The sequence below is a fragment of the Jaculus jaculus genome, chromosome 6 (assembly GCF_020740685.1).
Source record: "Jaculus jaculus isolate mJacJac1 chromosome 6, mJacJac1.mat.Y.cur, whole genome shotgun sequence".
NCBI classification, from domain to species: Eukaryota; Metazoa; Chordata; class Mammalia; order Rodentia; family Dipodidae; genus Jaculus; species Jaculus jaculus.
Window position 1 is genome coordinate 148,439,791 of NC_059107.1, and position 15,357 is coordinate 148,455,147.

The following is a 15,357-nucleotide window of genomic DNA, read 5'->3' on the forward strand; positions in this document are numbered from 1 at the left end:
AAGCATTAGCATTCCCATCTAAACACATCACTATTATCTTATCATGTATTATAATTCCAACTTTATAGACAAGTGTTGGTCCAAAGAGGCTTTTAAAATTATCTAGCTAAAATGCTGCCTACATTAGCTACTATTATCTACACCATCTCATTATTTATTAATTATTTGGAAGGTCCTAGAATTGCTTTAGGTTTCAAACAATCATCTTTGTGGCTACCATTACTGATCACAGCATGTTGCAGTAAAGGCTATTCACTTTGCTCCAGCAGGCTGACTGAATTTCAACCCATGAACCATATAAAAAGAGCCTCCGTTTTGCGTTTTGTCTTGCTTGCTAACTTCTAATTGAAAAAAAAAAAAAACTGCATGCTAAGGACCATGGGGCTCTACATGATACAGACCTACTCAGGGGTTAAGTAGACCTGTGTGATGGCCCTTCCGTAGACCTGCTCAGAAGGAAATGCCAAATATCATACGGAGGCTGAATGCAGTCATAAAGATAATCCAGGGATGTCCCTCAACTCAGCTTCCTATGAGGCTAGCTGCTTACCTAACCATGTCAGTTTTCAAAACTCATTAGTAGCCTTGATACGATACCACTAACTAAACTGCAAACTGCTAATGTCTCCAGTGTCAGTCATCTGGGGAACAAACTTCCCAGCTGATCTAATCTCCACTCCCCAGTTTGAGGACCACTGACCTAGGGAACAGTTTTAGGAGATGGCATGAGAGAGCATGGTGGGGACATCTAGATCTTACAGGGTTTTCTTTATAGGCAATTGTGAACCCTTTGGCTCATCTGGGAGCGAGAGAGTTTGGAGCTCAATGACACTTTTTCAGTGTGGTCTAGGCAGACAGACCATACTAAAACCAACCTTTGTGCTCTGATTTCCCTTCCTGTGATTTATTTTTACTCCCCAACTTTGCTTTTTTCCATTTTTGCTATCTTTTTATTCTCTGCCCCTCTGCCAGCTCTGCAAGGGCTAGAATCTTGTTTGACTCATTGCTCTACTCCCAGTACGTGGGACAGTGTCTGACACATGAAGAAGGCTCAGCCAATATTTACTGAATGAAAAAAAAAAAGATCTAGACATGAAACAAAATGTACAGCTACTTTGACATTTATTTTACAAGGCTCATGTGGGCCACCAGATTAAGACAAGAGCAGTGACAGTCACCAACGAAGAAGAATGGGGAGAACAGATGCCAAAGGTCCTTGGAAAGCTCTAGCAGAAAAGAGTTTGCCTGTTGACAGGGGGAGGGAGGAGGGCGATGGGGTTTTGTCTCTCACACATGCTGAATGAATAGACATGATTGCTGTGACCAACTGAAAAAGACTCTGTTTTAAGAAGAGCTCTGAAGAGTCACTTTTGAAGATACATCAATTTCTTATTTTAAGAATGAAAAATAAACTCCCAATATTTGGTTATTTTAAAAGAACTTCCTGTGCACGTGCAAAATGCCCAGCTTTTATTCTCTATTAAGACATGTAGAGTCTATTATTACAGCCTTGATGTTTAACTTACCATCAAAGGGAGCAGGCCAAGAGGGCCAGACCTCAAGTTCAGGAATGTTAAACACTATTCACAATATGCCCCAGACATAAGATGTTTTATATAATACTGAATAGCCTGGTTCACAAAGGGCATACTCTTGCTTCTAGAAACATGGTGAGAATTTGGGGGTTGTCAAGCTAACACCCCTAAGGTAATATGACACTAAAGAAGAAAGAAATTGGGACTGGAGAGATGGCTCAGCAGTTAAGATGCTTGCTTGCAAAACCTAAGGGCCCAGCTGCCACTCCCCAGTACCCATGTAGGGTCAGATGTGTAAAGTGGCACATACATCTGGAGTTCATTCGCAGTGGCTAGAGGCTCTTGGGTGCCCATTCTCTACCCCCCCCCCCTTTCTCTTTCTCTTCTTGCAAATAATTAAAAAGCATAAGAAAGAAATGACATCATAGCTGAAGTCTATAGCCTAATTTCTAAACCTAGTTCATGATTTGTGACCTTAGACAAACCACTCACCTCTCTAGCCTGAGTGTATGCCTTATCATCAGCACTCACAATGCTTGGCACTGCCCGTAACCATCAGGAAAGAGCATTGACCCTACCCTAGCAAAGGTCATCATACATCTACCGGCCAGTGGCCTACATCTCTAATGGGAAGACTGGGAAATCACGTTCCAGGAAATCATTTTGCTCTTGGAAGATGTTTTCCAAAGTAGATGGTAGATGTCGATGTAGGTTTATGTCGCTGTAGGATGAGAAAGACTCCCTTACTCTGGAGTCAATAGGTCAGTTTCTTGGAGTAGAAAAGATCTTTCTACCCAGTCCCTTCCAGTTCTACATAAGGTCAAAGGAGACCCTGAGAAGGAGACGACTGGAGACTGGGTCCTCTTCCCATGGGCTCTGCACTTCCAGAACATCTTAGAAGGGGGTCTTGGCTGAGGCCAGTTGGCCTGAGAGGATCCTCCTAGGACCATGAGGTGGAGAAACAGGGCATCATTGTTATCCTAGAGTAAGTGCCTAAGTGCCAACCATCGCTCACACTTGGACTGCTTTTCAGCTGAGAAGGCCTCGCTACACACACTCGTTAAGTCTTGACAGTACTATGTTTTCCCAACATGAGGAACCCTCTGCTCTCTCCCTTCAGGAAGTTTCCTTAAGATCCATCCAGGAAATGCACCAGCTACTAGATGATTCTCCACTCACACATCACCCTTCATCCCTTTACTCAACCTCATCATCACCAGCCGCTCATTCTCTCCTCTGCTGTAACTCTGACTGAATCCATGGGTTCAACTCTGACTCATATCTCCCATGGCTTTTGATGCCCTGGGAGCCCCTTTGAAGTCACGTCCATCTCCCCTTCAAACCTGAAGCCTGAATAAGGGTGTTAGTCTTGGTACCCACCTTCCAACTCACATGGGTCCACCAAAACCTTCCCTTGGGCACACTGCTTCCAAAACAGCCCCACACCTTCAGAAATGGAATCTGAGCATTTAATCTGACAAAGGCTGAAAAAGCCACCATCATACAAATCCTATAAGCAAGCTAAGTGGATTACCTGTAGCTCATCTTGTAGAACCGCCCCCCCCCCCCGACCATCTATCCCTATTGCTCCTCATGTCAGCCGTGCAATGCGCCCATCAAAACATGGAGCATTTCATCTGGGAGAAAGGGGTGTCCTCACATTCTTATCTCCTGACGTGACACCCCACCCTACCCTACACCCATAGCTTCAGTGTGTGTGTGTTGTTTTCCCTCAGGATGCTCATGGGAACTGCAGTAATAAGGCCATTTATCCTAACTCAAGTCACAACCATCAGGCTGAGGGAACGTGGCTGCGTACAAGGTCAGTGAGTAGCCTGAGCAGAAGAAATGGCCTCAGGGGCCCAGAATCTGCCAAACAGCTGACCACTGAAATCTAAATTGGCAGCAAAGCCCAGTCGTCATTTCAAAGGGGAAATTAAAACCAGGCTTTCTGGGAGGGCAGACCCTAGTCAGAAGGGAGGTGATGCCTGTAACCAAGGCAACGTGCAAACATTAGCTTTTCCTTCCTCCTCCCCAGTGGCCTACTTCCAAACAGCCCTCCTACACTCCTATATCTTGGGGAGAGGTGTCATGGGAAGATGAAGATATCTGATTATTCCCTGAGAAAATCCAAAAGGATGGGGTGTTTTCACCCCAAAAAGCAAGAAAAAGCAATAGAAATAAAAGTCACTGGTTGCTTCTATAAGTAGGGAAGTTTATATAATAAATTCAGGGAAGTCTTCTCAGACTGATGCCATGCAGATCTTACTGGAAGGATTAAAATTCAAAATAAAGTTACCTAAAAATAGTTAACAGATCTTACATTGAGGATGAGTGCTGAGTTTGCTAGAAGATTTTAGGTTTTCTAGACATTATTCTTGGATAGTGACCCCTGTCTCCATTTGTCAGGAAACAAAAGAAAATTCCAGTAGATTCAGTGTTGTCTCTCAGAGCCACAGAACCTCCAACAGCCCTTCACCAGTACTTATTAAACAAATGAATGCAGCTCATGCCTGCATTGATCCTGACTGGAAAGTTCCTGAATCCAAGTTTCGTGCCTGACTCTCCTGCCTCATCTAGCTTTGCTAGGTTCTTGTAGGACAGTAGGCCCTTCAGTCATCAATTCAGTGAATCATCCATGAAACCCCATGGTATGTCAGGCCCTGTACTAGGCCTAGCAAAAAGGAAGGCCACACCTTCACAGAGTCCATTCTCAGCTTGTGAGGATTAGGACAAGGGGTGGTCCACCAAGAGAAAGGGGCAAAGAAGATGATTTCAGGTGGTAATACATGCTTTGAAGCACCAACAAGGTGATGATTTGCAAAAGTTTGTGGGGAAAATAGTATTGAGGTGTTCTGAAGGGCCTTTACTGAGCTCCAGTGAAAACTACTTAGAGGGAATTCCAGACAAATAAATCTAAAATGCAATTACCATAAGCACAGTCAACAAACAGCAAGGCCAGAACAAACAGCTGAGTGAAATGGAAGAAAATCAACAAAAAGAACTCAATAGCCAATGGATAAAATACAAGAGAATCAAAAAATGAACTCAAGGGCTGGAGAGATGGCTTAGCGGTTAAGCGCTTGCCTGTGAAGCCTAAGGACCCCGGTTCGAGGCTTGGTTCCCCAGGTCCCACGTTAGCCAGATGCACAAGGGGGCGCACGCGTCTGGAGTTCGTTTGCAGAGGCTGGAAGCCCTGGCGCGCCCATTCTCTCTCTCTCCCTCTATCTGTCTTCCTCTCTATGTCTGTCGCTCTCAAATAAATAAATAAATAAAAATACTTTAAAAAAAAATGAACTCAACAGTTGGCTGAATGAAATGGACGAGAATCAACAGCAAAAAGAACTAAGTGGATGGTGGAATAAACTCAATGAGGACATGACCAAAAGAAGGAAAGAATTCCAATAAACAATAAGAAAGTCAAATCAGCAGATGAAAATAGAATTCAATCAAGAGATGGTGATGTTGAAGAAAAACCTAATGGAAAACAAAAATGCAATAGCCCACTTAAAAGGATCCCTAAATCACTTCAACCACAGAATAGATCATGTGGACAACAGACTTATCAGGACTTGAGGACAAGACAGTGGCAATAGATCTGGAGGCCAAAATCAATGACAAGTTGAAAAACAAAAACATATGAACAGAACATGAGAAAAATGTAGGACACCTTTCAAACACCCAGACATTCAAATCATGGGCATACAAGAAGAGGAAGAACTACAGGCAAGGGCACAGATGACATCTTCAATAAAAGCATAGAAGAATATTTTCCTGCTATGGGGATAATCAACCTCTCTGATTTAACTTGAGACCCTCTCAGTGGGAGGGAATTCATAGCTAGTACTGAGAACCAAATCAGAAGCTTAGGGCTTAGGTAGTCATAGACCCTAGAGGGAAGCTTCTACTGTTCTCTGGCTAAAAGAAGAAGTTATGCTTGTCAAAAGCCTTCCTAGTGTCTGTGTTTATGCCCTTTGATCCATTCTGCTCTCACTGTTGGTTAGAGAATCTGCTTTTTACAGATGACAGCGAATACTGGTGAGAATGAAGACCCATCAGGATGGCAAGCAAAGCAAGCTGACTACATAGCGTGAGATGAGTCGTCTCTATCACAGCTGCCGGGGCCCAGGAAACATCACGGAGGAAGTGGTGGATTAAATATGAGAGTTCAGTGAATGGAAGGGGCAAAATGCCACTGGCTGTTCCTTCAGAGCTCCATGTAGGCATGTCTTTGCAAGGCTCCTTATCCCGCAAGACAGTGGATGCCAGGATGATTCTTTTCTGACTTGTAAGCAGCGAGCAGATCCATCATCCAGAGGGGGAGCCTCAGCCTTCCCAGGGACAGGCCCCTCAGCCACTTTCCATAGCTAGCCAGCCTGCCAACTTGCTGGGTCCTTAACCAAAGCACAGGCATCCTAGACTGAAGCCCTGATTAGACACACCTTTTTCTTATATTTGCTGGTAACCTGTTGAGGTTGTGTATAAGCAACTCTTTTTGTTTGTTTTCTACAAATGAAATTAAGTAACAAAACCTTGGGTGAGTGGGGGGGGGTTAAGGGCTGCTGTCATTGCTGTCCTGAGAAACCTCCTCCAGGGAGATGGTGGTAGACAATGAGGTGACTCAAAACTCAAAGGGAAAATCCGAGGCTGCTGGAAATTCAACACTAAAGGAGACTTATATTTTTGTTGTTGTTGCTTATTTTTCTTTATTTATTTAAGAGTGACAGACAGAGAGAGAAAGAGGCAGAAAGAGAGAGAGAATGGGTGCGCCAGGGCCCCCAGCTACCGCCAACGAACTCCAGATGCATGTACCCCCTTGTGCATCTGACTAACATGGGTCCTGGGGAGTCGAGCCTTGAACTGGGGTCCTTAGGCTTCACAGGTAAATGCTTAACTGCTACACCATCTCTCCAGCCCTGAAAGAGACTTATAACAAGCCCTCCTAGGCTCAGGAAATGTTGCAGAAGAGAGGACAGAAAGAATGCTGGAGTCACAGGGTGAGAGGGGGATCAAGGGGACAGACACATCTTCCAGTGCACAGGAAGAAAGGAGATGGGTAGATATTGATAGATTGCAAAAGAAATTCATTTCTTCTTTACCTTTGATCATGAGGTAAAAGGGAAAGAATTGGGAAAAAAAAAAAAAGCAATAGATCCTCCCTTCTAGATTCAAGTTCATTGCAAAACATTGTCAGCAGATTGTAAGTATTTTTGTGGATAAACCTAACCTGGTATTTTAGATCCGTGGACAGACTAAAAATAAACATGTTCTACTTGAGACTGAGGAAAAATTGGAGTTGATGTAAGAAGTTGTTTAGAACGGTTATGCGAGGTAAAGCATCTAATTGCATGTAAGTGTTTGCATATCTTTCAGCATTGCTGAGTATGCCAATGAGCCAGTCAACCAGGGTAGCATTACCAGTCACAAGACCCATGATGTCACCACCACCTGACGCAACATAAAATCACATTACTTCTGGAATTCTCATCAAGACGAGTTACTTCAATCTCATGATGAGAAAACATCCAACAAGCTGAAACTGAGAGATCGTCTGAAAAATAACTGGCCTACAGTGCTCAAGGTTCCTGAAGGAGAAGGAAAAATTGAGGCTGTGTCATAAACTAGGAGACTAAATGTAACATGGGCCCATGAACTTGATCCTCAAAGAGAAAAGGAACATTCTGAAAGTCAGGTAAAATGTAAATGAGGTCTGCATTTTAGCTACTATTTCTGTTTCAATGTTAATTTCCTAATTTTGATCCTCGTGACATGGATATAAGATGTTCATAGTAGGCAAAACTGAGTGAAAAAAATACAAAAACTCCATGCTGTTTTTGAAACTTTTGTATAATTAAAAAAAATGTCCCAATAAGATTTTTTTAAACTGTATTATCAAACAATCAGATGGTCAGAACATTAGCTATCTGGAACAGAGCAGAAGTTCTGAGATGAAATGAAAAAGTTTGTGAACACAGGAAATAGCCCTTACCATGTCCATGCAATAATCATAATACACACTAGATTGCAGTGGGGCCTAAACATTGCCATGAATGGAACATATCTAAGAGAGTCTAAGGCAAGGTCTCAATGACTGGTGGTGGGTCCTACCCAAAATGCACTGGGATCATAGTGCATCTGGAAGTAAAAGCCTATTTCGCATTTTCTCTTTTTGATCCATTCAGGAATTATCAATTGAATGTCTATGAATGACCACTCCCTATTCATCCGTCTTTATGAGTTTCATAACAGGTTTTACTTTAAGTTTTTCTAAGCCAATAGTTACTAAACTTAGTCTGTAAAGGGCCAGAGAGTAACTATATCAGGTTTTATGTTGGCAGTGTTCTCTAGAGGAACAGAGGGGACAGAGTGTGTATATAAAAGGATTCTCCACCTTGACTTACATGAGAGGGCTGGACATTCAACAAAGTGCACACTTACGTGGCAGGTGCTGAGTGTGCAACAATATCCATCTGCACACTAACAAGACGGGCTGGGTGTTCAACACTGGCCATCTGCACACTTACATGAGAGTGGCTTGGTGTTCAAGTATGACATCTTCACACTTACATGGGAGTGGCTTGGTGTTCAACACTGGCCATCTGCACACTGGGATTGTTGAAAACCTGTTAGCAGCTCAGTCATGAAGCTGGATGCCTCGACATTTTCAAATGAACACTGACGGCCTGAAAGGTACCTGCAGGTTGCTGGTCTTCCATCTGGGTTGGAAGGCTGAAGAAAGGGAAGTGTGCTGTCGGTAGAGGACAGCCGCCAGCACACTCAGCAGCGAGAAGCAGCTGCAGACAGCCGACCCTGCTTTTCCTCAGCCCTCTTTATGTCTGGGCCATTTTTTTGAGGGCTTCTGGGGGAACATCTTCTCCCTTCAGTAGATTCTTTCTAGAAACATTCCTACAGACCTGGTCAGCAGTATGCCTCATACTTGATTCCAGATCTTGTTAAGTTGATAATCAATTAACCATCACATCTACCTACTCAGTTCTGTTTGTTTAATACAAAAGCAGCCCATGGAGCATGCAGAACTGCATGGGCATGTTCAAATAAAATGTTTAAATTGGGCCGGGCGTGGTGGTGCATGCTTTTAATCCCACCACTCTGGAGGCAGAAGTAGGAGGATGGCTGTGAGTTTGAGGCCACCCTGAGACTACATAGTTAATTCTAGGACAGCCTGGATCAGAGTGAGACCCTACTTCAAAAAAACAAAAGAAAAGAAAAGAGCTTACATTGGCCTAGTGAGATGGCTCAGTAACTAAAAGCACTTGCTTGCAAAGCCTTCTGGCCTCAGTTCAATTCTCCAGCCACCTACATAAATCCAGGCAGACATTTGTTTGCAGTGACAAGGGCCCAGGTGCATGAGCATGCATGTGTGTCTGAACACTCAAATCAATGAATAAGAATTTATTTTTTAGAAAGAAATATAGAGGTGATACAATCTGCATTCATAATACTTGAAAACACAACATAATGACCCAAACAGCACCATTCAAAAGTGAGCCAAAGACATGGATAGACACTCTAAAGAAATATACACACAGCAATGAAGGCACATGAATATTTCCTCAGTGTAATTTATCATTAGGAATTCCATATATCAACCACACTGTGACAACCTTTCAAATCCAGCGGCCTAATGTATAGTTAAAAGACCGGTTAAAGTACAAGGTGGCTGGTGAGAATATAGACTAATTAAAAGCTTCATTACATGGTTTACAAAAATATATTATGACATATTCATTCTGAAATTTAGTTTGGCAACTTCTTAAACAGTTTAACACATACCTATTTGTGATTAGTCACTTTCATTTCTAGATATTTAGCCACAAGAAATGGAAGCCCATAGGAAGACTTGTGTGGGAATACTCATGGAAACTTTATTCACAGTAGTCCCACCTAGAAAGCTGAATTCCAGTTTCTGAATTGCAAACCAACCTGTAGTTCATTCATATAACGGGATAGAGCTTATCAATCAAAAGGACTAATAAAATGGTACGTGCAGCAATGAAAATGAATCGTACAGGTATTACAGTAGTGAGAGAAAATAGATGCAAAACAAAAATTGGTTCCATGTATGGAAAATATTACAACAGCCACAAATGATCTGCAGCAACAGAGATCAGATGAGTGGTTGCCTGGTTGGGTTGGCACAAAGGAAGACTGGTTGCACAAAGGAAAGAGGAGGGGCTGGAGAAATGGCTTAGTGGTTAAGGCGCTTGCCTGCAAAGCCAAAGAATCCCGGTTCGATTCTCTAGGACCCACATAAGCCACATTCACAAGGGGGCACATGCATCTGGACTTCGTTTGCAGTGGCTGGAGGCCCTGGCACACCCTCTCTCAAATAAATAAATAAAAATATTTTTTAAAACACAGGAAAGAGGAAAAACCTGAGGAGGTCGAGGTGAGGATTATGGATATGTTACATACATTTGTCAAAGTGAACAATCCGTAAATTTGGACTGTGAATTGCAATGTATATATAAAGTCGACCTCGGCCAACTTGACTCCACAAAGATTCATGAGGTGTGTGCTTCCACAGTTACTGCTCCTGCCATGGTCTTCCTGCCTTCAACTAGAAAACTGAATAAAATGTATGTGTGAACTAAAGTTCCCCCAAATACTGAATCTACTTTGAAGACGGCTGAATGGAATAGGGAGCTCCTGTGACCATGGAGAGATGGGATGATGCAGGAACAGATCCAAATTGCTCTGGGCTACCTTAGCCCTCAGTAGCCATTTACTGCCCACCCTTGTGTCTGATGTAACATCTTAGTGACTATCAGGTGACCAGGTGAATGTAATGAATGGAATGTTCTAACAGACCACCAGCTTCCACTAACCCAAAGGCTAAGAATGTCCGTCAGATGATACCTAAAGCCTATAGCAGAGATTTGCCCCCACTTTTCCATTGCCTGCCTACCTAGTATCTCTACCAATGCATTTCAAAAGTGTCTTCATTTACGACTCTTTCCTTCTGTAATTATAAAACCTTCATGAAATTGTTCCACATTGGAACATGCTGAATCTATGTTCCCTGACCATAGTCACTCACACTTCGCCCCAGAATAACTATTCGCCCCCCCCAAAAAAACACATTATTTTATAGATAGTGGGCCAACTTTGGCTCATGTGTTTTGGTGTGCTGACCACTGGCCTTCACAACCAGGAAATGCTGTGAGCTCCATTTGCCTAGTACAGGGAAGAAGTTCCAAAGCTTGATAATGGACTTCTTCAAAAACCATACAAAAGTAATTGAATTTTCAAATGAGGTCAAGTAATTTTTTTCAGGGACATGGGCTCTAGAATTTTACATTTTTAGATGGCCATCTGCCTTTAGAAGCTTCTGGGTAGGTATAGAAAGATTTGAGGAGATTTAAACAGCCCAGCAGAGGCATGCTTGCAACCAGAAGTTAGCCTCAGGAGGCCTTGGCCCTTGACCTCCTTTTGGCTCACCGCTGGACATCAGAATGGCTCTTCTTTGTTCTTAGACACGGAGCAGGAAAGCCACAATTACAGATTCCAAAGGAGCCTGACCAGCGTTGCTTTTGAAAGTGGTTGTTGAGGGGAGGATGGAAGGGCTCTGGAAATGAACGGGAGGCAGCAATCTGGTGTCTTAGTTACTCTTGTTCGTGCGGGAGAGGGCAATGTCTACAATCTGATCTGACTTGATGGTGGAACTGGTCTCAGACTTTGGTCCTGAACTACCTGAAAAAAAAAAAAAAAAAAAAAAAACGTGAAATGCTCTCATCTCTGGCAGACAACAGGCTGCCCTTTGTGGCAGTCAATAAGGTAGAGCTGCACCTTTGTGATAGTTCCTCTCCGTTGTGAGCTTGATTGGATCAGGAATTAACTGAGAGACAAGCTTTATATTTGCCCCTAAGGTATATATATTCTAAATGTCAAGGCCTCACCTACCTGCGGACTTAGAACTAGAACCTTCCTTCCCATGTGCAAAAGATGTCCGCTGGACACTCAAAAGCAAAGAACTCCTACGTGCACCGTGAGCAGGAAGCTTAGTGGCAGACATCACTCATAAAGACTAGAGGCCCCAGTTTCCCAACATGACCTATTTGATAAGACTTTTTAATGTAAAAATCAGGGATTTTTTTTTTCCTGCATTTCTTGGACACCCAACTATCAGGAGCTTAAACAGTGACTTTAATCTTATTTCATGTGACAGAATTCCCAGGAAGCAGACAGAGGGGGGCAATGCATCTCCGGTTAGCTTTGCCACCACAGATTGAGATTATTTGTTCATCTCACTAGGAGTTTGTTGATTCTGCACTTCAAGGAGTCAGTTCAGGTGCAGGTGCTCCAGGTCTCACACCTTTATTTCAAGCAAGAAAGAGTTAATAAAAGAAAATCTCCTGAAATGATCCTTTTATCAAGAAAAGCTATCCTGAAGGCCTTCTAACACCCCCAGGATCTCCATGTGAACTTCCCTTTGTAGTCACTGGATATGCATGTCACAGGGTTAGCCAACCATTAGCAGAATGGACAGTGGGTGGGCCTTATAAGAGCTATAAAAGAGAGTGACAAAGAAGAGGTTGGTGGATATCAGATTACCCAATCCAATGTGTCTACATAAGGTTTGTGTGAGGGCTTCTATTTTTTTCTGTTGTCTTATTTATCAACAATAAAATAATTTCTTTTGCTGTCAGAAAAGATTAATTTTTAAAAATTATTGTAACAACTCGATTTGGATTAAAGTCATTTTTATAATGCAATTAAATTTCTTATATTTACTGAGGAGAGTCAAGACAAAATCAGAGGCTACTGAGAGCTCAACACTCAAGGAGACCCTCCAAGGTTCAGGGAAGTTTGGGGAAGAGGGAGCAGAAAGAACCTAAGAACCTCAAGGTGGGGAGATATATTCTGAGGCATTGTCCTCCTCCCACAGAGACTGACTGGTGCATTCATGACTCCACAGTGATTACTGATAACCCCACTGAGGAGGACCCTCAGTGGAATGGGGATGTGGGAGAGGGAACATGAGTGTATGAATATGTTTGGGCTGGAGTGATGGCTTAGCAGTTACAGTGCTTGCCTGTGAAGCCTAAGGACTCATGTTCAATTCTCCAGGTCCCACACAAGCCAGATACACAGTGATACAAGGTCACACATGCACAGAAGGAGGCACGAGCATCTGGAGTTCGATTGTAGTAGCTGGATGCCCTGGTGTGAAAGTGTGTTGGACTTGCTGCAAAAAGAAAAGGACTATGTTTTATTTATTTATTTATTTATTTATTTATTTATTTATTTATTTATTTGCAAAGAGAGAGAGAGGGAGATAAAACATGAGAATGGGTGCTCAGGGCCTCCAGCCACCGCAAACAAACTCCAGATGCATGTGCCACTTTGTGTATCTGGCTAACATGGGTACTGGAGAATTGAACCCAGGTCATTAGGCTTTGAAAGCAAGTGACTTAACTGCTGATTCATCTCTTCAGCCCCCCAAATGCTTATGTTTAAATAAACGTCTTTAGTTTATGAATTCCTTTTAATAGGGGTTGTCTAACTATAGTCAAAGACCAAATCAGCCCACTACCCATTGTGATCGAGAAAGTTTTAATTGTAGCACAATGATGCTTATCTGCTCTCATCTATACCCTATTTTGCCACTACAGGAGAATTAAGGCGTTGCTTTGGAAATCATGTGACTTGTACACCTAAGATACTATCTGTATTTCTTTGCAGAAAAAGTTTGCTAATCCCTCCTGGACTGGGTATACCCTGGGACAAGCCATATCATGCTACCAAATACCAGGATCCTCTTCCCAGGGCCAATCAGAGCATTCCTGATGAAGGCCACATAGCCATCAGGTGCCAGTGACACTCACACTGCCGAGCAGAGTCTGGTCTGATCCCAGAGTCTTCGGCATGGAGGTCCCAGAATTTCCTTTGTTTTAAATCAATTCTTTCTAAATTCCTATTAAAAATACATTGTACCTAAATCACCTACTCAGAGAGAATTGCATACCAAAATAGGGTTTTGCTTTTATATTTGATAATTTTTCAAAAATATAAAAATATTTTTTCTCATTGCTGTGACAAAACACCTGATTTAAGTGACTTAAGAGATAAAGGTTTATTTTGGCTCATGGTTTTAGGGGAATCATAGCAGGAAGGCATAGCAGTAGGATCCTGAAGCAGCTGGTCACCTGGCATCTATAGTTAGCAAGCACAGAGAGAGGAATTCAGAAGTTCCACTCACTTTCTCCTTTTTATTTGGTTTAGTATCCCAACCCAGAGAATGCTATAAGCTACATCAGGGTTGGTCTCCCATCTCAGGCAAGCCTGTCTGGAGATACCTTCACAGACCACCCAAAAGTTTGTCTCCTAGGTGAATAAATCCCATCAAGTTGAGAGTTAAGAATAACTAACACATCAGACACGTCCCCCCTGCCCCCGGCTTGGGGATAACTTCCGTCACTGAAACAATAACAAATCATCTTGCTTCCAGAGCTGTTGCAAATAAAACATTTTAAGAAAAATAAATTGCTTGTAAATCAGGGCACACAGGACATATCTGATACACTGCCCCCACCTCCTTCAAGAGTAGGAAACAGGGCTGGAGAGATGGCTTAGCAGTTAAGCTCTTGCCTATGAAGCCTAAGGACCCCAGTTCAAGGCTTGATTCCCCAGGACCCATGTAAGCCAGACGCACAAGGTGGTACATGCATCTGGAGTTCATTTGCAGTGGCTGGAGGTCCTGGTGTGCCCATTCTCTCTCTCTCTCTCTCTCTCTCTCTCTCTCTCTCTCTCTCTCTCTCTCTCTGCCTCTTTCTGTTTGTCTGTCTCTCTCAAATTAATAAAAACAAACAAACAAACAAAAACATCTACCATCCTTGCTTGGCAATAATTCATCCTGACAGCAATCTGGGATTTAATTAACAGCTACCCTTCCGCAATGGAACAGTGAATCTCTCAAATATTATATAACTGTATTATTCTGGATTCTACCCATGGATAAAAGCCCAGCAAACATGGTTATGGCTTTGCAGAATGCTGGGTGTCCTTTGCCCACTGGCCAAGGTGAAAGCCCAGGGGAGGCCCAGGCTCCCTTGCCTTCTGCAGCACCTTCTGTCAGCCCTACGGTGACCACAGAGCAGGCTCCACAGTGGCCAGCTTGGCCCATGATGCTACTGATTATATAAGCTATACTTAGCTAGAAATATGGGTGGTTGCTTATGATTCTGGCTACTGTGATCATAAATTTGATTCCTAAAAGTAGCCCAAAATGTGGATTTCTTTTTTTTTTTTTTTTTTGACCCTGGTTCTTGCAATTCCCTCAAAGTAATTTAGATATGCATGCTAAAAAAAAAAGTTGAGAGATGAAAAAGAAAAGAAATCTCTGCTTTTCTATTTATTTGTGTGTGTGTGTGTTTATTGCTATCTAGTTTGTGTTTTACCTACAGTGGCTCAGTGATTGGCCCAACAGCCCTATGAGGCTGTCCTTCATATATTCAACTGAGATGAGTGTGGGTGAGAGTGTCTGCTGGACAGGCATGGGGACCTGCATCCTAAAGAGCATGGCTGCACATGCTGGTAACCCCAGCGCTGAGGGACGGAAGGAGAGGCAGCCTCTCTGGAGTTCATGACAGCTCCAAGTTCAGTGAGAAACTCTGTCTCAGGGGAATAAGTGAAAGAACAATAGAGGAGGACGAGTTCAAAAGCGAGGTGACTTGTCTGAGATTCCGAAGTTCCTTTCTTGTTGCTGGGACAAAAAATAGCCAACCCGAAGTAGATTATGGATGGAAAGGGTTGAATTCTGCTTACGGTGCCGGCGGGGAGAGCGCAGGATTGGGGGGAA